A 27,862-nucleotide genomic window follows, 5' to 3' on the forward strand; every position below is an offset into this window, starting at 1 on the left:
TCTTTAGCACATAATAAAAGTAGTTCTTTGTATTTTTTTAATCAGAACTGGATTCCTCGAGAATGCTTCATGGGCAGGCAAATGTATGAACTCAGGCAGTTCTCTGTGAATTGTTTCAGCCTGTGGGAAGGGTGGGGGTCTGCAGAAAATCCCTGCTCTTCCACCCCTGCCTCCCTGCACAGCTCAGGCTCCTTCCCAGCAGCCTGAGCCCAGCCCCCTGTTTGATAATGCTGAAGGGGTCAGAACCAAGGCCAGACCTTGCTCCACTTTTCTAATGCTGTGGTAGGGCTCCTCTACAGCAAAGGGGAAATTTGGACTGGCCTTCTGCTCTCTCTGTTGCACCAGCACCAAGGAGGAGGATGGCTTCGTCTGGCTTCTCTTATCTTTCTCTCAATCCAGGACCCCCCTCCACTGGCAATAACCTCCTTTTCTTCTTAGAAAGTGGTTCTCCTTCCTGCAGGAACAGCTTCTGTCACTAGGGAATGTTTGATTATTCTTATGCATCTCCACCCTGAGGCTAAAATAAATAAATAAAAAAATAAGCAATGGCATCAAGATTAGCAATAGCTGGGTCATGTGGTAAGGTCTTTTGCTGATCATAGAAATTAGGGCTGAATGGCTGACCTCCACTGCCCTGGCAGAGTTTTGCCAGAAAGATAAACTAAATAACTAGTGTTTCATAACAATAATAGTAATAAAAATCACAGTAGGGAATTCTGCTCCCACCTGTGCAGAGCCAGACCTAAGCTCCTCGAAGCCATGGAAATGCCTCCACCAGTCCAGCAGGCTTTGAGTCTGCATTGAGAAGAATCAGGAGGAAAAAGTAGCAAAGGTTGCCTCTGAATAGAGGCAATGTGCATGTGAAACAAAGGCAGGACTATGGCACTTCATCATCAGGAAACCTCTCTCTTTATCTGGACAGGAATATATCACTATGGGAAATTCAGTTACAGTGTATACAGAGTATGTCACCAACTGACTGCCATAACCCAGCCTCAGCTTAAATGGCTGGTACCCCGCACAGGACTCCTGCTCCTCTTTGACTTGAAGGGGACTGTCAGCACAGGTACCCAGTGGTGTTTATCATGAGAAGAACAAAAGATGTTTTTTAATTTACTACAGCACTTTGTTTTTCAAAATTCAGAGGCCTCTTGTGTTTCATGTCAGAAGAAATGGGGCAAGTAGCCCAAATAAGGAATGCAATTTTTAATAAGATCATCTGATCCTGCAGTCATACTGAGTGGTTTTTTATTTGGTTGTTGTTTTGTTATGTTTTCCTTTTTAAATAAAGCAATGATTATAAAAAATGTGACAGGAGTGTGTCTTCATCTGAGAAAGCCTGTCATCTTTATTATTTCCGCTGGCAACAGGCACTAGATGTCCTTTCTGAAACGTATAAGCATTCCACTTGCAGGCACAGCATTGAAGCATTTCTCCTGTGAAATCTGAGTAGAAAGCTAGAGGTGGATGCAGCTAATTGTATTGGGAGAGGCTGTTAAAAGAATCGCTCCTATCCATCTTTATTGCTTATGCTACAGCAACACACCTTGGGCCAGGCCCTTCCTTTACAGTGCATCACAAGAAGACTGTGATCTTTCAGAGCAGAGAAGGCAACTTCTCTTTCGTCATAAGTACTTAACCAAAGCCTTAAAATGCCTGTGTTTTGTTCCTTTGAAGGCAATCTTTTTATCTGACATTTTCTGCACCCATAGTCCCTTGGAGATACTTTATTATGTAAGATGAGTACGAAAAATGCTTTAGTTTTAAACTCAATTTCTCTTTTAACTAGAACAACTAGAAGTTGTTCTCATTCTGGACTACTGGAAATAAGGAGAATTTTGGAGCAAAGATAAACAACAACAACAACAAAACACAGGAAGAAAACCAAAGAATTTTGTCAGAAAGTATTGCTGAGAAATGGCAGGGGTGTTCAAGGAGATAAAGTAATTATAATATTCATGGAAGGACAACAGCTGGGGAATGAGGACAAGCAGGATTCCCCTGTGTCATGGTCTTAAATTTAGTTAGCTAAATTTGACCTATGCAATCTTCACTTACTTTACCCAGAGACAAGAATTAAAGAATTAGCCTCTGGTGATTCAGCTCATCCAGAGTCACTGTGAAAGGGGGAAGGGAGGCAGAGGGGAGCAGATAATTGGTCCTCTGCGGGTCCCTTCTTTTTGCCTGTAAAGAGTGAGCATCTTAAGATATGCCTCTTGGAGATCTTCAAAAGCAGCCTGGAGATGGCCTGGGCAGCCTGCTGTGGGTGGCCCTACTGGAGCAGGGCTTGAACCAGACAAGCTCTAGAGGTCCCTGCCAACCTCAGCTATACTGTGGTTCCGTGATTCTGTGACCACTGTGCCCAGGTCTTGAACAACCCACCCCACAAAGTACATTGCTGAGTGCCTGGTCAGTCTGTGTTGTGCAAGGGGAGAACAAGGCTGCTGAATTGGGCTGGGACAAGCACTGGGCACAAGCCAGTGCAGCACCAAGCACACCGAGCTGCTCACGACAGAAAGCTGCCTCCATCTCTACTGCATCTGGTCAATGTACAACACAGATGAAGGCTTCAGAGCAGACTTTGGAATACAGTTTGACCTCCTTGATGGTGGGCCTCACTATTAAACTGTAGAAGTAGGCTGTGAGTTTGGATGGTCTCAGGTAGAGAGGTATCCGTCCTGATTCTGACACATCTGAACTCCAGGGGATATGATAAAAGAGTGTCCTCATTTTCCTTTTATATCTGACAGCAAAAAAAAACACCATCCATAAGCACATTTTGCTTATAGCCTGCTTGAGTGGTGAATCTGGAGGAAGCTCATGTGTTTGACACACCTCGCACACATATGTGGCTGAGGAGTGAAGTTGTAGAAGAGCAGAGCTTCTGGGCCAAAGTTTGGGGCCAGCTGCCTTACTTCCACCTAAGGAGGTGCCAACTTTCTTTGTCAGGTTTGTCACCCACCCATCTCTGCTTACATTCCTACACCTGTGGAACAGAGAGAGAAGGGAATGCCATGGGCCAAAGGTGCTATCAGAGAATGGGTATAAGATTTACTGTGCTAGGTTTAAGAAAGAGGGGGAAAAAAAAGTCTATTTAATGTAACCAGCTCTCAGGCCAATCAACTCTTCAGTCAAATGACAACTCACAGGCATGGAAATACCCAGTAAGATGTTGAGGAGGAATTTAAAGGAAATTCATTATGATATCGCTCACATTTTGGTTGGAGGAGCCCCCAGGCAACATGACTTGGGCACAAGCATAGCTGCAAACTCTTCATTCATTATGACCTCTGTTTTCCAAAACAAGGGGGAGTTAGAAGATCCATACTTTCTCCTACCCAAATTTTCTGCTGATATCAGGCAGACATTTAGCATTCACTCCAAAAAAAAAAAAAAAAAAAAGTGTCTCTTGGTGGGTACACAAAATCACTACCCACTCACAAAAACATGGATGTAAATGTGGTTGGAAGGGATCCCAGTGAGAAAAGAATTCATTTACTACTGCATTTAGTTTTATTTCAGCATCCATTAGAAATTATTTGGAATTACCAAAACTCCTCACTCTGACCACAGGGTGAAGAAGAAGAAAAAATGTTTTATGTGTGTCACCATATTTCACTTTCAAGTTAGCTTGGTTTTGATGATAATATAAATGGAAAAAGTATATTTATTTTAATGATAACAGATAATATGCCTAACTCTCTAACACAATCTTCCTATGGAGGGTTTTCCTTTCAGTTTTCTTTTCACCAAATCACTGTGTCTACCATTATTCTTACTAAGAATTGCATGCCCTTCTAAGAAAATATAACACCAAGATGGCTATGGATAATATGGTCAGGCTGACAAACAAAAGTGAATATGGACAGATTCAATAATGCACAACAAAATCTGCCTATAGTTCCATGTTCTTGGAACTCGAGTACTTGTGGCAATCTAAACAGATATTAATGCATCCTCTCCAGCACTATATATCCTGAAATAAATTTGTTAGGGAAAAAAAAAAAAAAAAGAAAAAGCAAGTAACATGTTTAACAAGGTTTTCATGTAATTAGTAAGCAAATAAAACAACATCAAAACCAAAACAAAATAACATTTCAAATCATACACAGGGGTATACAAACTCCTACAAACTCCTATACAAAGTATCTCTCCCTTTTTTTTTTTTTTTTTTTTTTTTTTTCCCCCTTGGACAGTGGTAGCACCCAAAAGGTCTTATTGCAAGTCAGTGGTTGAAAAGGCATGCCATCTTGATCTTCATGGAATTAATAAAAAAGTAGTGGCAGGCTCCATTGGAGCATGTATTTTGTGAGTGTTGTGTTCTCTGAGGTTTCTGAGGTTTCCTGCACTTCATCCACTAAAGATGTCCTTACTTTTTCAAACTGGCTTGTGACCCCCAATCCCTGTTAACAGTTTCCAAATAAAACTGCTCACACAATATTTCAAATGTGGTGCAAAACCAGGCAATTCTTCACACTGAACTGCTGAGGAATGAAAGTAAAGTTCACGTAAAATGTAGTGATGATCTGGAAACCTTCCCTCTTGAACTGCTAGTTTTAACTCCTTATTAAAATACAAATGAATAGGATTGTCAATGAACAGAAGTTGCATGGCATTGCTTTACCTTATTATTCAAGTTTTGTTTTGAACACTTATTTATTAAATAAATCTCGATATTCTGAAACAATCACTCCACCCTATTATTATTGTTATTTTCTGAGTAAAAAGGGATATCCTTGAATCTAACCATTGAATTCTGGGACACACACAAAAAAGAGTAATTAGGAATTTTTCCTGACAGCGTTAATGTGGTTGCATCACAAACATTCTCATGGAATAGCAATACAGTCTTCTCTTGGAAATATTGATATTACAGGTTGCTACTGTATATATCAAGCAGTTTTGAGCTGGGCCATCCATGGATGGCCTAGGAAGCTAGGAAAATGTTATTTGGAATTCATTTGATCCCTTCTATCTCTTGTGGCCTCCCACATTACGATCATTAATATAGCAACAAGGTCTCAGTTATTCAACAATACTCGGACTTGCTCACAATGAAAGGACTTTCTGTTTTAGAAGGCTGTATTTCAGTGTGGTAGAGGTGAAGTCCTTGAAGGTTTACAAGAACTTAGTGCCTGCCTGGAAACAAACAAAAAGTGGTCTGAAAGTTTGTTTAAATTGACTTTAATGACTCTTACTTTCAAGCCAATGACCCTGAAGTATCATTTGCTAATTAGCAAGCTACTGCCTTCCTTAGCTCTTTTTCTTTCCCTGGGTTCACAATACAATCATTGTAAATGAACCTTTTCCATACTTGCACCATGAGAATAGGTCTACACAGTCTACATAAGGGCACTGAACAGTTAGTTGACTGTGATGAACAGCCCAACATATTCCACTCATTTTATAAATATTGCAAGTGGTGGTCTACCTAACCTACTCATCAGTGCTTTTCTTTTGGGAAGTATTTTTACCTAAGGGAGACAAATATAAACAAGAATTTCAAATGAGGGAGAGCTATCTATATCAGAGCAGTAGGTGATCTGGGAACAGGCCTCTTTTCTGTGTGTTCTAATGAATGAACCAATTTACTTTCTCCTTAGGAGAAAAAAAATTAGAAGAGGATTTCATCCCACTTAATCAATATTAGTCAATATTCTTCTGCCTTGGTGATGCTAAAAGGCAATTAAAGTGCACACACCTCCCACTCTAATTCCATATTCATAAAGATCAAAACAAATTACTGTTAATGATCAGCTTCCCCCATTTGAACACCATGATCTACCTTTGGCAAAAAAAAAGTGACTTCAGGCAACCAAATTGCTATCAGAGAAATAAAATCAACTACTGTATTGTCTCAACAGCTGCTGACAGTGTGTAGTTGCTTGCAGGATTATGTGTTAGCATCTGGTACATGCCCTCTGAGATAAGGACTGCTACATATTATTTGGGGAATTGGATTCTGACACGTACTTTTGTTTCTGCAATTTCAGCAGAGTTCTTCACAAGTGTGAACTCTGATCCATCTCCTTTGTGCAAAGTGTCAAAAAGAGCATGACAGAAGAGACTGCAGGACAGCATAATTCAGATTATTTGGTTGTCACACCTATACAGTAGATCTGAAAGAGTTGTTTTGATATTTCACTGGTGTGGATAAAGGCTGCCTAATCTTGCACAGGGTGAAACTGTTCATAGACTTGCTGTCATTTCAGTGGTACTCTTTTCTTCTACAATCACAAATGTCCAGGCTTGCAAAAATACACAAAATCTGATTTTTAAAGCAAAGTTTGACTTTGAGAAAATTGGCAATCTAGAATATAAACCAATACAAAAAGAAGAAGAAACACAGAAAGATCCATCTTTTTAAATCTATTTTTGTGTCTCATTAATCTATTTTGCCATGGTAAGGGTGTATTCTGCTACTTGTTCTACCAATTTCTCTACTCAGCTTTCAGATAGCTGCAAAAATATGTTGTTGTTGTTTTTATATATATATTTTTTTCCCAGAAGATTATATTGATCTGGTGTCAAACAGGACTTAGCTGTCCTTAAGCAGAGCTCATTTATTCAAGCACTCATAGACTGCTATACCACAGCCTCCTTACTGTTCCACATTCCTTTCTGCTCCATCTTCCACCACAGACACAGCTAATTAACAGCTAAGACTTGATGTCACTCTGTTGCAATTTACAAAGTAAGGTACTCAGGGATATCTAATATTTTTTACAATGCCTTTGTATCATCCTTATAGGTCTAATCTGTGTAGTTTTCTACAATCTAGGTAAGCATTTGTTTTAATCCCACTTACAAGTATTATCATTCTCTGGTATAATGAGATCATTTGGCTCATTGAGGTTTGGGGTCTTCATAGGAAAGCTAGTGATGAACCACATGGGGAATCTCTGTACAGATGAGGTCTTTCTTTGAACAGCACTGCCTCTGATCTCAAAGAAATGCTGTGAGTCTCCTGATCATTCTTCTTCCCAATCATATCAATATCCAGCAGGGCCAGCACAATTCTTACCATTGCATTGTAAGTGTTTTGCTATAATTAATCTTTTTGTTGCACTCCTTCCTGAGTGATTTCCTTTCTAACTAGATATTTCAAAGAGAGGAAGAAAAATGAGCCTTGAGTTGCAGCTACATTGCTGGCTTTATGAAGATACATAGTACAGCCGGGCAAACAAATTCTCCAGACTTGAACAGCCTTCCTTGAAACTGCAGATATCAAGCAGACACTGTTCAAAACAAAATGATAAATTTTAAGCAAAGAAAAAAAACTCTTTTAAATCAAGTAAACTAATTATTTCATGTTCAACCACATGCGTTCATTCTATTCCCATTTGCCGCTAAGAACAGAGGGAAACAATTTAGAAAAAAAAAAAAAAAGAGAAAAAGAAAGAAAAAAAGCTACTGAATTTGATATCAAGGGTAAAATACTCTCTCTGCATCTGTTCTTTCCCAGATAAATCCCAAGGGCTGTTTGTACTATGTACTGCAAGTCTGTCAGTGACCCCCTCAAAAATTGGGGTTCCCTGAAAATAGCACTAGGTATTCTCTGAATGCCCTGGAAAGTGCTCCAAAATGGTTGTAATCTCAGGATTGCTTGACCTGCAGAAAGCAGTGTCTTAGGAAGAGTACCAGATAGCTTTAAATTTACAGGGATTGAGAGGGGCTTCCAGTGAAATCAAACATAACTCTGCATTTAGCTGAGTTAGACCCAGCACCAGACTAGCCTTGGCTATGTTGGCTTACAAGGTTTTGTAGAATCACACAAAGTAGTCCTTCTCCTTCTAGGATGGGATTCATTATCCTTCACTGTTCCTTAATCCAACAGAAGTACAAATTCAAATCTTTTGCCTCTTGTTTAACCCTCCCCCTTTCCCAGAATGATCACATATCCTGAGGGATCTTTATGTAGAGTTGCATTCTGAGGCCAGAACAAAACATCATTTTTCTTTACCTTGTTCTGTTCTTCTTTGCACTGGGCAGGATATTATAAGTAATGACATCTCACATTTAGATTAGTCATAGATGCTGTACATCTTTATCTTAGGAACAGAAATGTGTATGTAGATCTATCTGGAACAGCTACTGCCTTCAGCTCTTTGTTACTATAACCACAGCTGAGACATTGCTCTCGTGAGTGTGAGCAATCCTGGACAGTTTTGCTGCAAAATCAGCATAATTTTGCTGCAAAATCAGCATTATTAGAATTATTTGGGTTTGACCTTGTGGGGATCACCATCAGCTAGGAATCCTCTGGGTTCCAGCAAGAATATCAGACATCCCATCATAGTCAAACACATGTGAACAAATGGAACAGATTGGAACAGATGTTCTGCTTACATTTTTGTATTTATGACATATACAGTTTGACTTTTTCACCCAGACCTACCTGGCATGTAACCAAAGAAATTACTCCAAACTGAGATTGTTCTTTGCTCACAATGAAAGACTCCATTGAGCTTTCTCTATGGCATAAGTCAAAATGAAACTAAATGGAAGCTTCATTCTTTTATTTATTTTATTTTATTTTATTTTATTTTATTTTATTTTATTTTATTTTATTTTATTTTATTTTATTTTATTTTATTTTATTTTTATTTTATTTTATTTTATTTTATTTTATTTTATTTTATTTTATTTTATTTTATTTTTTCCTGCATACGTCTGCACAAGTTGTCAGTGCCAGGACCACAACACAGTAGGATGGAGATGTCATTTGTACTTCATCTACATATGGTTGCATATCTAACCTTCTACAAGGACGGTTCTCTATTTCCTCACAAGAAGTGATGCTGACTGCTGTCCTGCTTTTGTGTCTAGAGTGATAGATGAGAAAAGTATGTTAAAAGTTTGTCAAACAAGGATAGTACAGAGAAATGCCAGCTTGTTCAGGCCTTTTTTTTTTTTTTTTTTTTTTTTTTTTTTTTCCCAAGCAGCTATGGTTACTATACCTGTGCTTGGTCAGAGAGATAAATCTACCATACTCATATGTTGTCGGCTGCTATAATTTTTCTTTCACCTCAAAAATAAACTTGGTTTATTCTTGCCCTCCTGGGACAAGTGTATTCCTGTTGTTTTCACATCTTTGAAGTTTATTTATTTAGAGATGTTTTCTTCCTTTATGTAAATTAAAAAAATATTGTTTTTACAGTCTGAAAATGTAGTACTCTAATTCTCTGATGTCTAATCCCATGGTTTTTGGAAGAAGAGGACAAAAATCTGTGTTTGGACAAATGAAAGCTTCAGAGTTCTGCTCATATTTCAGGAGAATACTTATTCCTTCTTACTTATTTCTTCTTCCCATCTTACATAAATTTTTTGGAGGAAAATGTATTGTGCCCAGATTGTCAGAAGAAGTCACATTCATCTCTATAAAACCACACAAATCTATAAAACCCAAAGGACTACTCCAGTTTGCAACAACTGCAGAGCTAGAGTGCTGGACAAGTTTTTTCATTGTTATCCTGTTTTTTCCAGTACTGTCTTTATATCCTTATTTTATAATTATTTTTTAATTTTCTTATGTCAATGCCCACTGTTTGTTCATTAGACATTTTTGAATACAAGAGGAAGAATGTTTTTTGTCCAAACACAGCAAAACAAAACAGGTGTCAATACATATACATCAGAAACACTGTGATTGTTTTTTAAATATGAATTTATCACCAACTAGTGTATTCCCATCATTTCCAAATAACTGCAATTGTGTGTTATGAGAAAAATAAGAAACTGACATTTTAAGACTGTTGAGAGTTCATTCTAGGAAATTCTAGCTTCTGCTGTTCAGAAGCACAAACAAATGGCTTGAGTTGTATAAAGTAAGACGGTCATAGTCCATTCAGTAGCTGTCAGATGTGGAGTAGAATTTTTTTTTTTGTAGATTTAGTATTGACTGTTGCTTACAGTGTTATTTGTTTTAATTATTGATTGTGACTCCCAGACTTCAGATCTGTCCAGGAAAAATGACTAGTATGCAAAGACATTTGATGTCGGTAGATAGACATAATACCCAAACATGGAAAAACTGTTCCTCATCTGTAGGCTTTGGGAAAGTTTTATCCTAAAATTTCACACAGATATCACTGATGGAGGCCTACTCCTGCACCGACCTCAGCATTGGCAGTTTTCTCTATCAAGGCAGGTCTTGTCTTATATTGGAGGTGTGAAATGGGGTTGGGTATTGTGAGACAGAGAAAAGACTTGCTCAGGTAACTCCATCTTGTTTGAAAGCTGCAGTCTGGATTATTCATTTATAATGAATGGCAATCAGATTTTCAAAAAGGAAGTCTCAGAGAACATTAAACAATCATTCACAATCATTCCTTTTTTTTTTTTTTTTTTCTTTTTTTTTTTTCTTTTTTTAATTCTTAAATTTCAAAGTGATTTTTTTCACCCTGGAGCATATCAAAAAATTAATATTGTCACATTCTGCACTTCATTTATGGCATGACACATGCTGTGATTGACCTGACCTAAGAAGAACGCAAAGAGACAAACACAATCACAAATACTTAATATGAGAAACAAACATGTTCCAAAGAAGCATCTGAGGTCTATCAGGGCTGGTATTATTTAATATATTATTCAGTATTTGTTTCAAATATGACCTTTCTATGTTATATCACGCATGTAGGAGCTGTGAAGGATGGGCTACTTCTGCAAGAAAAAAAGGCTAGGCACTACTGATGAGCAAATCAAAGACAAGGCCAATGCTACTGAGGGTACACCAACAAGGAAGCACATGACAAACTGGCTCTGAATGAACCTTGGCAATGTGCAGAGAACAGTACTGAAGCTGGAAATAGGCCTGACACAGGAATAGTGAAGAGAAAGTCAGGCCACAAAAGAAACCAATGTTTTGATGAGCTTTCAGAGGCAAAGGGAAAGACAAGTCTGCAGTTAGCCATGGGTAGATCCTGGGACATGGGAGGAGTGCAAACGTATTTTACACTGAGGTGAAACAGGCAGGGGAAAGGGGCTGGTAAATAAATACATAAATAAATAAATAAACAAGAGAAGGAGACAGAATGGACACAAGTCAGACCAAGAATCAAAGTGTTGTGGCAAACTAAAGGCACATGAGAAAATTAGATAAATCTATAACAGAGAAGGAAATAAAGACTTGTAACTAAGGAAGATATCCTAATTTACTACTGGGGAAAAAAAGGCTCAAAAACAATCTACAAATTTAATTTGAGCTTCTTTTTTGGTGTGTCTCAGAAGTGAAAACTGACAAAGTAGAATCAGTTCCACCTACATGTACGCTTCTGAGTAAGGTCTTTCTCTGGAGGCCCTCAAAGACTCTTACATCTCTCCATTTACAATGCAGCTAACTGAAGCGGTTCCATCAGAAGACTTTTTTCACCAGGGATCAACAGATAAATAAGATGTCTAAATGAAGTGGACAGATCTCATACAGTGGCACTTAGGGAAATGAACCGCATCATGCTAATACTGTCACACACACACATAAAAAAAAAAAAAAAAAAAAGGCTACTCTTACAGCAACATAGTTAACATTGTGAAACACTGAGGGCTCAACTTCTTTTTGATCTTCTCAGACTTCCTCAGAAAAGCCCCCTCTGGAGCAGCAAAGCAGAACAAGGACAGCCAGAGCTCTGCCTTGCCCCTCTGTCCTCCACTTCTTTCTTCCCTGCAGTTTTGGTAACTTAAATCAGATAGGACAGGGAATCAGATGAGAAGATGTCTAACATCTCTGTTATACTTCTTCCTCACAAGGGGCAGGAGCAGAGCTGTTACACTGTCTGCATGGTGTCATTTACTCACTGCAAGATTTCATCACTGAATAATGGAGTGAATTTCTCTCTGCTTGGAAGCATTGAAGGAAGTACATCTAATTTCCTGTTAGGGTAGCACAGAATTGGAAACCAAGATCTTAGATCTGCAAAAAAATCAGATTGCTTTAGAAATGAAAAATAAGTCAGGAAAGGTCACTCCGACTAAATGTTGGGATAGGTAAGAAAAATTGCTGTTGATATGATAAAATATGGTATCTTCAGAGCAACCTGGGCCTGGAATCATTAAACTTTGTATTGTTAAGTGTCAGAAGAAAAGCATACATCTAATTTGCATGGTCCAGGATGAATACAGGCACTATCTTATTGAATTGATTTGCTAGTGAATATTATCTGCCTATTTTGAACTCTATCTGGAGCTTTGCTGATGGATTTGAAAATTTTCAAAACAGAGTGCAGATCTGTGTTATAACACAGCATAAGGGGGGATGTTGGCTATAGGACGCAAACTTTGCAATGGAAGTGTGTGAGGACTTTCACAGTCCATGTGTCCTCCAGGACTGTAACACTTGTTAAAGAAAATGCTTCCAATGCTGAGTGTGGATCACAGCAATATGTGTCTTTCCTTTCAACAGGGACAAACTCAGCTCCAGCCTGAGCATGAAGAAAATGATTGCACAGCCTTGTGACTTTATGGCCTCATTACCTGCCCTGAAACTAATGGAGGAGCAGTAGTCCCCTTAGCCTTTGTCCCATTTCATCCCCTTTAACTGCTAAACACACATCAATAAATTCACACCTGGGAAAAACAAAACAAAAACAAAACAAAACAAACATGCCCAGCAATGTTGAAAAGATCCTATAGAAATGGAAATCCATGCTCATTAATAAAACTCTGAACACTAGGTTAAAAGTCTTGTTAACCCCATGAATTCTCAACCCCTACCCTGGCACTGTGACTGTTCACACAGCTCTGAACCCCATAGAGATGACAACAGTGATGCAGTTCTTACAAACAAGAAAACAGTGGTGGTTACCATAGGCCAGGAGAGCACTAAAGGGCTTTGAGGGTAAAGAGAGGTCACCAGTGATAGATATGGAGGGAAAGGGAGTGTCATTGTTGAGGACAAAGTGTTTGAAACAGGAATATGGCTATCATAGCAGTATTTACATGGATGTACGTAAAACAAAAGAGCCCCAGAAGAAAGAGCTGCCTACCATAGAGTTCATTTGATTTTTTACTTTTTTTTAGAGGCAAGTTACTTTTTTATCCAAAAGAGAAAAAAATCACTCTTTCTGAGAGCTGGGGAAAACTTATTTCTCCATTTAAGAAAAGCAATTTGGAAGATTCAGGAATCAGTTCCAAATACAGTTGATGCAATTTCTTTTTCTGTTTTTACTTAACATAGTTTTATTGATTTGAATATACCATTACCAGAAGTAATTGAGGGGGGAAGGAGGTAGAACTGTCTACAATGATTCATTTTTCTGTCAAAATCTATATACCTGCTGCAGTCTCTTTTTAATATTATGGTGTATTGCCACTGGCAGAATATTGTCTAAGATTTTTGCTGCTTTATCAACAGCAAAATGCTCTTGTGACTTGTCCTACCGCAGCTGTGGAGACAAAAATACATAGCCTTTAGTTTAACAGAATGCCTACCTGCAGTTTCTGTAGGGATATCATGCAGACTACAGGCAATGCAAGAGCAAGGTAAACCAACCAGTGTTTTCTGTAGGCCTAATCCTGCAGCCATTCACCTCTGAGTAACCTTCAAAGGGATTTTGCCTGTATGACTGAGAATTTGGCATGTCGGTCAATGAAAAAGTGTGTTTGTGTGGGGGTTGGGAGAGTTGGATTCTCTCTTTACAGTGCTGAAAAATGAGACACAACGGTCCTTTTTTTTTTTTTTTTTTTTTTTTTTTTTTTACAGCTGGTGTGACTTTATTTGTTACTGTATGAAATGACTGAGGCATTGCAGTCACAAGTTTATTATCACCAAAATTGAGAGTTGCTTAACTTAAGAGTGCAATGCAATCATCAGTGCAACTCTCTGTTTTGTACTGTGCATATTAAAGCATCAAATCCAGCTCCACAAAAAGCTCCAGAGTACATCACAACCTCATTCTGCACTCTTGGTCCTGCTCAGACCACTGCATATTAGCCCAGATCTCGAGTCCCACTGTTCTGTGCTTACTGTAACACAAAGCAGAGAAATGCAGTGGAAATGGCAGAAGGAAAGGAACTGAGCTAGTAGCTGCATTTTCAGAGTGGGAGACATCCTGGTAGAGTGTGGGTGGATATAGAGCTCAGAGTCAACTCTGCCTTGGTCAGATGCCATTGGTAGTGACAGTTTACACCCCACAGAACAACTGTGACAACCAAACCAGTGCTAACAGAGGCAAGTCTTGTCTCTGTCCAGGCATGGTCCAATTGGAAACGGCTGATGTATTGTGTCTTGGATCTTATTGCTAGAGGAAAGAGTCCATTTCTTCCCTCAGAGGCTCTTGCCCACTAAGGCGATCTAGGCATTATTTCTTTCAACCTGTCTCTTGTCATTCAAACCGGTATCTCATGTTTGTTTTCTATAAACCAGAGGGAATGTGCTTCTTGTAACCCAAGGCTCCCAGAAGGGTGGGGTGAGAGAGCGCTATGCTCTGAGTCCCTTCTACAGTTTACAGTACAGATATGTATACAATGATTTGTTTTCCCATTTTCAGTACTAGACAGCTTTTGCTGGTTCAGACAAGTCATTTCATGCTTACCTGTCTCTTTCTAGACAAAGTGTAGCGAGGCCCCAGTTAACCTTGCCAGTGAATCAGAAGACCTGCTGATCACAGAGGGGTCCCTCCTGGTTACAGGATTTGGTTTGAACTGATCTTTTTCCCTATCTGAAAAGTCAGTTTTGTTGATGGTGTTTGTTTTATTTGTTTGTTGTTGTTGTTGTTGTTGTTGTTTGGCAAAACAGGTTTGTGCCCCTGGGTTTCCAGATGAATAAATGACCTTGGATCATTTTTAGTCCCACGCGGTGGTTCCTAAGTATATAAGGAGCATTTCGGAAAAACCAGAAAAGGGCTAAGAAGTCTGCAGATCCTCACAAATAGTATATATGCTTTAATAGCTAAGCTCTTGCTTGTTTCTCTAGTTTTCCTAGCTACCTTGTAAGATCTTTACTAGATGACCAAGTAGCATAGGAAAAGCAGCATATCTACACTGACAATAAACAAAAAATTACCCTCATGTACCTCTACTGTACAGATAGATGAGACATCCTGATTGGCAGTGCTCGTGGTGGCACTGGCCCCTGTGCCACTGCCTCTTCATCAGAGTTACTTATGGTCTATACCAGGGCATGTGAAATCAGCCCCATGCCACATCTTCTTCTTTTCCCTTAACTCTCAGAGCCAGTTTCTCACTTTTATGATTCATTTCTTGCTAAAACACAAACAAGTTCACAGGTTCTCTCTTCAGCCTGTTAATATCACATGTATCTTTTTATGTGGAGGACAGATTTTTCCCCTTCCAGTAAGGAAAGGGATTAAGAAACTCAGATTTGACACAGTAATAGAAAGAGATTAAAGAATTAAAATAATTGACACAGGGGTTATGGCACAGTTCTCATAGAACATGAAAGTGCTTTAGTGAAAATTTGAGAGGTCAAAATATAAAATTACTTTCCACCATGTTGCTAGTTTTCCCTTGCTGCTGTAGAAAAGCCCACCAGAGAACCATTTTCCCCTTCTACTTCAAGCAATATTGTTTCTCATTTTACAAAACCACTACATAAAATTTTGTGGTATGCCAGGTTTGATTCTGCTCCCTCTTGAATTTCTGAAAAGAAATCACCAACTATAAGTGCAATAACTCTCAGAAGTTACACTGTCATGGAATACAAGGAGTTGGAATAAATACAGAGTCCACATGTTGAAACCTATCTTGGAAGAGAGAATGTTCAACTTCATTTGGTCAGGCATTCAGAAACAAGACTCTTTCCTTTTAAACACTATACTGCTGCAAAGAATGATTTTAAATTGATTTGACATTATTATACTGCAGTAATCTTCCCAAATCCATGCTAAATCAAATGCTTACAGTGTGCAACCTCTTATAGTCCCTTGTAGCTATGTATTCTATGGCTCTTCTACTGCAGTAATTTCCCCATCCTTCTCTAGAGAGATTTCGTTCTATATTTCCATACCATTGTTTACAATTACTTCAAAGTGCGGTAAAATAAAATAAGCATGGAAGTCTGCGCAAAGATCAAAGAAGACTGTCGTAACAGTTGTTTTGTATGCAGTTAAATCTTACAAAAATACAATTCCAGAAAGTCAGTGTTACAGAAAATGTGCTTCCACTGCAAGACAGTATTCACAACATTGGTCTGCGTGAAGGTTAAGGGAAATGTGTTTGAGCCCAAAGGCAGTCACACACCGAGGACATTGCAGTGCTACACTTGACACCTCTTTCACACCACCAGCACTCAAAGAAGTGAGGTGGAGTTAACACTAACATGCACCAGTGTAACAGAGTACAGGATGCAACCCGTCTTGTTACAGTCTGATGTGAGAATTTCCAGAGAGAAAAGCACTTGCAGTGTACATACAGTAACATATCTTTATTGGTCTAGTAACACACAGGAAGCATAGTAAATATTTTCAAGTGCCACCTACTGGCACTTTATCTACTATTTACACAAATGCAACAATTTTACAGAGCAGATGAAGGACTGTAGAAATTGGGTAAGTCTCATCAGCTCTCTGGCCAACAGTTGAGCAGACTTCAAAGCTAGACATTACAGCATTCTGCGTGCAGCATGAATAACATACCTTTCTCTTGAGCAGTTCAGAGACCTGTAAATATGAACCAAATCTTTGTAAATCCACGTGAAGCAGTTTCAGTCAGTGGAAGAGCATTCTCACTGCAAGCAGGAAAGCTGGACTCTCCAGAACAGAAGTTATCCAGTTCTTGGTTCCAATGCAGATCTTGTGGTAGATTTCTTTTGAATGTTCCAGCTCCTGGAGCCAAGACATTGCATGAGAGTATAAATTCTGTTTGGGAATATAATAATGCATATGTGTGTTTCTGAAAGGTGGTGGTGGGAACTTGAAAAACATTACTTCCATCAAACTTGGAAGCAAAGAAGTAAAATGTACCTACGGTACCTACAGTCTTTTTTATTATTATTTATTAAATCTTAGAGCTTAAGAGGAGGGGAAGAGCTGGTTGATTAATTTGCATAAGTGGGCTTGGCAACATTGCACAAGTTGAATGAGGAGGATAACATCTCACAGGAATACTGTGGTGCAGCTGGTAAAAAATTCTGAACTTTCTCACTCACAAAGTCCTGCCTGCAAATTGCTTCACTGATCAGTACATCTGATTGTTACTAATGATACCTACTGATTATGTGAATGGAGCCTGGGCTATTTTTGTCTTTGTTGTGTTCCCCCTGCCCCCGTCCCCACCTCCAACCCCTTGTTTTGGTACTAATGGTACCATCACTTAATGTGACACCCCCCTATATGGCTATTTTCCTTACAGAGCTGAAGTACCTAGAACGTTGAAAGAAATTATTTTAAAGGTTTTGAGACAACACAAAATTAATGTAATGACACCAGAGTGATTCAATATAGCCACGTTTTTTTAGAACAAATTATTAGTCTTCTCCAACAAAGATTTATATTGCTTACAAAACTCACAAGTGATATTGAGGCTAGGGTCACATGAACTAGTTTAAAAGAAATTATAAATCTAAATGAACACATCTGAGCAAGAACCATGCTATTTTTTGAGACCAAAGAATGATTTATTATGAAAGTTATGAAACTTTGGACCCTATTATGTATTAAAGAAACCTATTTATGACCACATAGTTAAGTCTGAATTATTATGCTTATTCCAAGCACTGATTTTGCAAGATTTATGACTCAGTCACTCTACTATTTCCAGAGATGAAACTTGCCATTCATAACCACAATGAAGAAAAAAAGAAATCGTGATTTTTTAAAATACATTCAATCAAGCTTCAGAACTACAGAAGTGAAAAATGTTTTTATTGTTATTACTGTTATTATTAGAAAAACGTCATACCTACTGAAAGAGGTCGTGACCATGTTTAGCTTAAAAAATGACTTATATTTAAGTCTACAATATTACTTGTGCTAAAGTCCCTGAGGTGTTTGAGCTCATTATTTACAGTATTGTTCTTCTAATGTAAATGTCTGAGAATTATTTATTATGAAAAGCAGTTGTTGAAAGCTTACAGTAAAAAGAGTAGCATTCATAAAATTATTTTATTGCACTCTGAAAAACTATCTAATTTGAATAAAAATAATTTCAAATTTTGCCACTGACATTTATAATGCATTCAGGTCAACAACAGTGCTGTTTTTGGCCAAAGAAAAAAAAGGGAGTTATTCCCTTCCCTTACTATCCAGAGCTACTGGACATCAAATCTTTAGGGAATTATCTGAGAGAAAGATTCTTGATATCAGTGTCACATGCCCCCTGGACAAACAATAATTACTTGTCTTTACAGACTGAAGAGATAGCCAGGATGTAGAAGCCCTGGATTATAGCTGGTCCATGTAATTCATTCCTGTCTTGAACTTAATTGCAAATATGGAATACATTCCCTTGGAACACCATGGTAGTCAGTTTTTAACCAGTCCATGTCTTCAGATGAGAGATTTCTGAGAAGAATAGCCCATAGGTTTTATTTAGTGTTTACTGAAAGAAAATATTTGGCTGAAAGAGCTACCTCAATCTTGTGTGTTTGTGTCCTCCCCATATAACACTTTGACTGTACTAAATTTATCTATTCTCACTTTGTGGAACTAAATGTATTCTTCCATGGTTTTCTTTAGACACAGACAAAAAATCCTCTTGAAATAGGGACAGCCAGATTTTGTATAGTGAAAATTGGGTGTTTATCAGTGCCTCAGCAGACTCACAGACCAACACCTTGAAGGCAACAAGCAACAAACATGTTTGACCTAGATTGATTTCCACTACCTGAAGATCACATATCAGGTATTTTTGTGACAGTTCTGTTCCCTTACTAAAGGATCCTTGCCTCACCAACACGAGATGTGGCTCTGAAGATGGTTTTTACCAGACCTGAGATGTTCACTCATCATGTAAAATCAACGGGCGTGTGTTCAGAATTTTTAACTGAAACCAGTAATTTCAGCTCCAAGTAAAATTTGAAAATTTGGTAGTGAGAAGTCATTGTTTTGTTTTGGAAAAGCAGAAGGCAATTTTGAACAGCTACCTATTAGGAAATACCTGATGGTTAATAGTTAGTTGAAGGAAGTCTGCAAATTATTGTTCTGAGACAGTTTAAATGTTTTTCAGATTTTTCATTTTTTATAGTATTTTAAAGAACAAGGGTACCCAATTTGTACACTCAGAAGCCCTAGCTCATTCACAACTCCTATGGCTTTCAGGCTCCCATTTTCTTAATGCCTGAAAAGAGAAGCTGAAGTTCTCTGTGCTTCCAGGTGACAGAAAACTGGTAGCACTAGGAAAATGGGGCAAGACTTTTGCTGTTTGGGTGACCACATATGCAAAGTAAGGCATGTTTGAGTGCTAATGGCCAAATGCTTGGTAAATTCCCTATTTGTCAAGTGTAGTCTTCTAGGTTAGGGAAACTATCCATGGTAGAAAACACAAATTTTGAGCCCTCAGTTACACAGGACCAGCTTCTGTATTACTAAATAAAGGCACATTGGAAATTAAATATGTTTCTTTTGGAACATGCTGGGGGACATGGAGGATGTTAGCATTATGACCATTAAATGTGTGTCAGAATCACAGAACCACAGAATCACAGAATGGTTGAGGTTGGAAGGGACCTCTGAAGATCATCTAGTCCAAGCCCTCTGCTGAGCAAGATCACTTAGAGCACATTGTGCAGGATGGCATCCAGGAGGGTTCTGAATATTTCTAGAGAAGAAGTCTCCACAACCTCTCCGCAAATCCACGCAGCACTATGAACCACATCCAACACTGAACTGTCATGGTTATTTTTAAGGCAATTCAGTTGGCATGGTAAAGTTTTCCATTAATTGTGAATATACGCTTGTATGCCTTCTGTTTTCTTCTTATTTTCTCTTGTTTGTATGCTTTTGTTATGCAATGAGCAGAGAATAATAATTATAATGTCATTAATCAGACAGCTTATTTCACCAAAGTATCAGGATAAGTGTAACAGAAATTCAGTGATGACAATGTCATTACCCATAGCTTTCTAGGTCATACTTGAGTGAGTTCCAGAGATTGCACAAGTATGTATAATTTCTAGTTTCCTACTGATTGGTATCATTGACCATGAAGTTTTGTTGACATGTTTGGAAACCTCAACAAGGATGTACAAAACACTGCCTCAGGCTTTATTGTCTCTTGGAGAAACCCTAAAGAGAATATTGGGCAACTGCTTGCTTGTGTTGAGGGCTTGATTATTTGTACATATTTGTACTTTTTGCACATTGCTGATTAGTGTGTATATCAAGACATTAGTTGCACCCACTGTGCATACAAACCTTGTGATATGCCACTGCTTGTCACTTTTTCCCATTCTCCTACATTCCTTGTTTTTCTATGGCCACATTCCTGCAAGGAACAAAAATGTTACATGGGGAAACAAAGGGTGACATAGGAAGCATTCACAGTCTCAAAAACAAAATAATAGCAAATGATGAGACCAGCTTTCCTGACAATGTAAAATGTCATACCTCTGCAGACTTCACCTGGCCTATGTTTTTTGTTTGAACCTGGCATAATGCCTCTCATTGTATGGTTGACTTCTGAAGTGACTAATTTATTTACACAGTAACTGTGCCCTGAGCTCACTGCAACAGAACCAGCAGGGAAGCTGTCCTGGTTCTCAGGCCAGAGGAGGGTTGAAAACAGCAGGAGGTCTCTTAGGTCAACTCTCCAGTGACTAAAGGCAGGCAAGAAATGAGAAAACTTTCAGCCACTGTTTAAACAGCCAGGTCCTGTAGCAGAATTCCAGGTAGGATAGAATGGACAAACAATGTTTGCACTCTCTGCAGAAGAGTTCAGCAGGTGGCCATGAGCCATTAAGAACATTTGGCTCTACTTGCAGGACAATGAGTAAAATCCAATAGCAGAATGTCCCCTGCATGGCATCTTGGCATCTGTATATGGCCCAGTGTGTAGTCATCAACACCTGCCCCTTCCCCTACCAAACCTGCAAGTGGAAGCCCAGACTTCCAGCAGGGAGGAGGTCAGATTAAGCTTCATTTCTGAAGTAGATTTAAGTAGTTTGAAGGTTTGATTATTTATTTATTTATTTTTATACATCATAATACCACTCTAATTCTTAAAGCAGGAATAATTATTTGGACATTTTGGACAAAAACAAACAAACAAACAAACAAACAAAAAACACTATAATAATTGTGTGAGATGTGACTGTCTGTGATATCAGGGAGCTAGAGTCAATTTTTTGGAAGTGTGTTTCCAGAACCTCATCAGATATTTCATGTGCATGTACACTTGTACCAGTAATTAAGAATAACCAAGCCTGAAAGTCTGCACATTTCCCCATTTATTCTTGCAAGGCCATAGTCATCTTTGCCTTAGAAAGAAACTACAGATAAATGAAAGTGATGCTGGTTTCAGATTGCATTAACTTGTAGAGCCTTGTGCACAAAAGGACCACTCACATAGTTGTTCCTATGAGGCATCACGTAGAGTTTGGCCCTTTTTAGGAAACTCATTACTTAACAATACATTATTGTGTTTGATTGAATTGGCACAGGTATGCTTGGCAAAGCTGCAAGAAGAATCTATGTTTTCAGGCCAAATGTTTTCAACCGGTGTGTGCCTGTGTGCAGGTCTGATAAGGTTATCAGTGGTGCATATGCTCCTAATTAAAAGGTTACGTTCTTGTACTGTCCATAAAGGCTTCAGGGAGGTTGCATTAGATGCTGAAAATATCCGTCTGGAAAGGCAAGCCTGCCCTTGGCCAAAGCTAGATCAGGGTCTCCATACACACTCTTATGTACCTATGATTTTTGCCTCCTTGCCTGCATCACCCCCCAGCTCAGTAGAAGAGTGGGACAGTGCCTTATTCAACCTCATCTGCAGTCTATTTGGTGTGGTGGTTACAGATGCAGGAATATAGGATTGCATATTTTTGTGCTTGATGAAGTGATTGAAGCAACTCTCTCATGCCTTATATACAGGCTTTAACCAATGTGCCTTTCTCAGCTATGATTTGGAGTGAGCCCGGACCCTTTGCTGTCCATGTGCACTAAACACATGCTGAACATGCCTACTGGTTGTCTCTGACTGGAGGTCTTAAAGAGAAGGCTCTGTGTTTGGGTAGGAACAAGGTACTCAGCTTACTCAATCTTTTGTCCACATACACCGGTATCTTTAGTGTTTATATATAACACTAAATTTACTATTGTTATAATTTATATTTTTTATAAATATGTATATTTAATTAAATATAAATATACAGTTATTTATATAAATTTATTATATTTAGTCTACTAAACTTGTAGACTTACTGCAGGCATATCCCAGGCAGGGTTTCTTGGGCTGTGGATGGATTTCAGTCTTCCCATTTGCAGCCTCATTTTAGGTGCCATTGCAGCTACTCTGGTTCTCTTGTGTAAGCATGGGTACACTGGAAAATTAGGGCTGCCTGAGCTGCCAGTTTGTCTTCCTCGAACCTGATATAAGCACAGGTTTTACAGTAGTTTAACTTAATTAAATGTTTATTTTTTTAAGGTAGTAATACTAGTATAATTCTTATAGTATACACAAGTATTTTAGGCTAACCATTACTTAATAATTGTATACTCTCCACAAAAAAAGGAAATTATATTGGGAGCTTTGCCACAGTTGGGAGATTGTACTACTTTGACTACATGAGTCTTATCAGAACAATGCATTTCTGACATTTTTAGAGACTTTAGAGTTGCAACAGTCCAGTTTTTGTGCCTAAAGTATATTGTGTTGCATTTTTAAAGGCCAAATGCATATTTCCATTATTAGAATAGGACTATTTAAAGACATTGATTACAAAATCTTGCAAAATGATGTCAGTTTTCCACTGGTCAGGGAGAAATTTTGTTTCTTCAGTCTAAAAATATTCCAGTTTCCAGACAGCTTCATTTCATCTGCCTTTGTCTCAGTTAGTCTTCCTTCCACTGTTTTGTCTTTTCTGTATATGGATGTAGACCTGCAGCGAGTGCTGTGGGTCTTCCTGACTCTTCTTCCCTGTTCTGTTTCTTTCTTCCCATTCTTCTTCCCTAATGGCAATTCCTTTGCTCTCTGATGGATTCCCAAGTCTCTAATCAGAATTTACTCCTCCCGCTCTTGCAATGTCTTCCCCAACCATTTCCTTACTACCCTACTTCTCTTTTTCTCTGCCTTGGCAAAATGTTTCTCTGATATAAAGAGCAAAATAAAATCTCTGAATCTATAGTATCAGTTCTTACCTGGAAGGTTTTGTTTGCCAGCCTGAGGACTAGATTTTTTTTTTTCCTATTTTTAATGCTATCTCCTGCAGAAAATATTTTTTAAGAAACAGCTGGCTGTTTAGGAACAGACGCTCAGATGCTCTTCCTGTGCAGTGATAAGAACTTTTCTTCCTTGGTTGATCAAGATTTATTTATTTATTTATTTTATTTTATTTTTTATTTTTTATTTCCACTGAAGGACTGGTTTGGCTTAGTCTCAAAAAGCCCACTACTGTAAAAATTTCAGATACAGGTCTTTTGTGAGTTATTAGCTTCAAAAGCAGGTCATGAAAAGGAAGCAGCTTCTGAATCATACTGACCAGATGCGTGGATCACGATGCCACCTCTGGTGACCCTGATTAAGCAGCCATACATGTAAAGTACCTTTCTTGACCCTAGTTTTCTTGGCCTCCCTTCAACTATTTGGCTGAACACAAATGCCTTTCTGCCCCTCTTATTTAAACAAGTGCAACCTGTTTACCCAGGGAGACAATTGCTTTGGTTGCCTTATCCATGTCAGTGGTAACAAGCTGTGGAGGGAGGCCGTGTCTGCTTTGCTGCAACCACGTATAACAATCCTGTATGTCCACCTGCACAAGCAAAGGAGAGTGGGGGCAAGGACCTTTCTCACCTCTGCTTAGTTGCTGGCATTCAGACATATACAGAAACTTCGTATCTCTCTCCCTGGAGTGAGATCTGGGCCACTAGTTCATGTCACTCACGTTCCACGTGTTTATACATGAGCGTAGCAGCAGTTGCTGATCTTTGAGCTCCCACAACCTTGGTAAAAATGCCTTCAGGAACACTTCCCTCTGCACCTTCCCCCCACTGCCGGATGTGGCTTACAGCCACAATCCAGCCCTTAGATTGCAAATGGCTTGGAGCAGGGATTATGCTTCTCTTTTATGTTAAACAAGAGCAACCCACACTGAGTGTGCTCATTAAAAAATCATGTTGTTCAACACTGATCCCTTGGGCTATAGTTAGAGCGCCGCAACATAACTTGCAAGAGACAGGTTGGATTCTCTGGGCAGACAGGCTCAGAAAAGGATGAGCGGACAGCAGAACAATCTGTTAGAAGAATAAATCCCACACTTAGGGTGAAACAATAAGGCAGCCTTCATTGGAAGACAATCTTAACAATACGACTGCTTAAATGAATTTAGGAAGGATCCTAACAGGTATGCAAAAGTGGCTCTTTCTGTCAACCAGAAAGATAAGTTATTGGCCAGAGTGCATCACAAATCACTTTAAAAACAAATTAAATAGTACCTTGTGCCATTACTAGAAGGTATATTTCCTGGTTTTACCTGTCCAGGAAGCCTACCCATCTATAAAGACCACATGTGTAGGTGGATAAGTGACACAAGAAAGAGAAAAATGACTAAGTAGCTAAGCTTACTGTGCATGTTATTAACTTCATAAATGTCCCTAATGATTCTGCTATGGGTGAAGTGCATGAGGGAACTAGCAAAGATAAAAGATGTTAGACCACATAGCATTTTAAGGATTCCGGGCATAAAATAGATTCATCACTTGAGCTGAAAGCAGAATGATGTCTTGAGAAAAACATTCAGACTTCTTTTTTTTTTTTTTTTTTTTTTTTTTTTTCTTACTAAATACTAGGAACCTTAAGTGGAGAGAACAAGATCCTACCCACAGTTGCTGCTCCTGCAGTTTTGGCAGGCCCAGGCCTGTCTGGACAAATTCTTCCATGAAATATCTTCTTGTTGTAGCCTGTTGATCTGTCTTACCCATCTCCATCCACCTGCACAGGGACATTTGCACATCAGAGATCTCTGAGAACAACTGAGATACAAAAGAGGGAGGAGAGAAGGTGACTGTTTTCTAAGGGGGGGGGGGGGGGGGGGGGAAGAACCAATTGCATTAGTAATCCCTGTATTCCCTGGTCCAATATTTGGGGGTGATATTTGTTAGGCAAGTACCTCTGCATCACATTAGTGGGGAGGCAGCTCAGTAGTTTGAACTTCAACACTCTACCGGTGTGAGGTGAAGGAAGCAAAAGAGAAACTTCTCCACTGTTAAAACCGCCAGTGTGTTATTCACTGTTGGGATAAAACAGACTGAAGCTTTAAAGAATCTGGCAGAGACACAGATAACACTGAAAAGCGATGTCTCTGCTGTGCAAGACAGGGTGCAAGATTAAAAGGATATATGTGACACAATATATATCACAAAGGATATATGTGTGTTGAGGTCATTTAGAGCTGTGTTTCTCTGCCTGTGGTCTGCAGAATACCAACGATCTATCAAAGGTGATCCTCAGAAAGAGTCGACTATTTAAATTACAAAAGTAATACAATTTCCTCTATTTTTTTTTCCCATTCATGTAGGTGAGTTTGCCAATGAAACAGGGAAAAGATGTGAGAAGTAATAAAAAATCACTCAGAGAGAATATTGGGCTGTACATGAACACAGCTGTGACGGTGCTGCACAGACTAGGCCATGACTGCCCTTTGAAGAAGTCAGATCAGAAAAGACTGTCAAACACCAAGTCCTGCAAGCAGTTTAGCATCTGACTTTTTTTAACTTGTGAGAATTTTCATGCTTTTTGCATGAAGATAGTTATATAGGAAACCCCAGATCACATACTAATGGCCTGATCAACTGTGCTTTTAGCTACCCATTACCATTATGGCACTCCTCTTTTTCCTCCTCCTTATCAATGCAGACACAAACCCTGATGCTTTCATGGGCTTTGTCTGCATGAATTAAACTAGCACCTGTTTTATCAGAAAGCAGGGATAGGAAAAAGTGACCCAAAGTCTCAGCATCATTCTTTTTCACCTGCACAACCTAATCAAAGACAGGCCCTGAGGCCTACAGTGGGAGAGCCCACAAGCAATGGGGGCGCATGAGAAGGCTTTCTTTACCCTGTGGAAATTTTGCTGCTCAAAAAGTGATGGACTAGCTACATCACCCTTTTTCTCTTTGCACTGGAAAGTTGGCATTTTACCAGCATATTGCCCTGATGTCTGGACAGTTTTGACAGCTGGGGCATGTAAACCATATTGTCCTAAGACAACAGCTTGTGCAGCCTAACCACTCATGTTCTGTGTCACTGACACCAGCAGTGATCTGACTTTGGATCAGCAGACAAGAGATCCTTCCTCTGCCTCTGGATCCAGAAGGGGCACGAGGCACACATCCTGCCTTCCCTCCTGGGAAGCCTCAGGCACATTTTGAAAGACTTCCTTGCTTGTGACTGGGAAGATAAGCTTTTGGACCTAAAAATACCGTCAATTTGGCCTGCCATGGTACCATCTGGAGATCGTTTGTAATTACTATAGTTGTTGGGTTAGCGCACACCCCTTCCAATAGCTGGTGGAGAACTGATGATAACTACCATGAAAATGGCATCTTTATTTATGGCAATGCTGAGAAAGTGCTTAATTGGTTAAAAAGCTGAAAAAAAAAATGCTTTTCTTAATATAGATTTGAGTTCAGCAACAAAAATGGTAATAATTATCAGAAATGTATTTTAGAAATGCAACATTTTATTAATCTGGAAGCAAATAAGTTGCTTACTAATGAATGTCAGAAGGGTAAGGTGGTGTCCTTTCCATGGAGTTCCCTTCCCCAGGTGTTATTTTATGCCTCAAATGATAAAAGATATTTTGCTGCTGCTCAATGGGAGAAAGCAAGCTTGTAGTACAGAGTATGCAGGCACAAGTGAACCAGTTTTTTCCAGCTGGAACTAGGTTGTTGCTATAGCAACATCCAAATGATAGACAGATTTTCTGAATGTGCAGTGGTCTACTGTGATAACAGAGCTTCCAGGATTTCTACTAAATAGCTTCAAACTTGTGAGAATGCAATAAAACCAAATGCCACATCTTTGAAATAACACAAGCAAACAAAAGCCAGTGCAATAACAAAACCATTTTTCACCTAGCTTTCAAATAAAAACCCCACTTAACACATAGCATTTATATTCCTAGACAATATCTTCCTGCCAATCTCTTTTTAGTGCACTGGCATACCAAATGACAGACCACACTCCAAGTTTAACACCACCTACAGACCCATTCAGTACGGTGGCACGCAAAGTGTTGTGTGCACAAGATGCTAGTTCCTTCAGTCTTTTTTTAGGATGCATACTGCCTGCACACCAGTGAGGATCCCATTGAGTCAGTGAAGCCTCGCAAGAACACCCCACTCTCTTCATCACTATGTTTTGCAGCACAGAGACTAACTGGCTGAGCACATGGTGGAACAGATAATATATTCATAAACAATCCAAAAAGAAGTTTCCCTGGGCCACTTCCATTAAAAATAAAACATACCTGCATCAGCCATGTCCCCTTTGAACACACTGGACACATAGTTTCATTCAAAGCAGCTTCCTCCTCTGCTCTTCCTGCTCTGCTCCATGGGAGGAAGGTCCAGGATTTTGGAAGAAATCCTTTCCTGAGCACAGCCGGGGCTCATGAGCTCTGCAGAGACTATTTGGCTGTGTCTCTTCATCATCCATTACCTCTCAGTGGGAATGCTCCTGCACTGTCTGCAGTCTGCAGCTTACAGTGTGTTTAACGTCCTTTTGCCCCAGTACCCAATCCCTCAGGCAGCTCCTC

The 27,862-nt window shown here is 39.1% G+C and overlaps 1 protein-coding gene and 1 long non-coding RNA gene across 3 annotated transcripts in view; one reads left to right on the top strand and one right to left on the bottom strand.

The window, feature by feature from the left end:
- Positions 1–27,862, top strand: part of ST6GAL2 (ST6 beta-galactoside alpha-2,6-sialyltransferase 2) — a 181,217-nt gene that overhangs the window by 72,303 nt on the left and 81,052 nt on the right. The gene's annotated exons all lie outside the window — the stretch shown is intronic.
- On the bottom strand, positions 16,367–27,794 carry LOC311430397. The gene is made up of 3 exons (XR_014688764.1): positions 27,575–27,794; positions 20,310–20,379; positions 16,367–16,781 (listed from the first exon to the last, which is right to left on the bottom strand). It is a non-coding gene; the product is annotated as an uncharacterized lncRNA (long non-coding RNA).

Source organism: Aythya ferina (assembly GCF_964211825.1).
Source record: "Aythya ferina genome assembly, chromosome: 1".
Taxonomy (NCBI): Eukaryota; Metazoa; Chordata; class Aves; order Anseriformes; family Anatidae; genus Aythya; species Aythya ferina.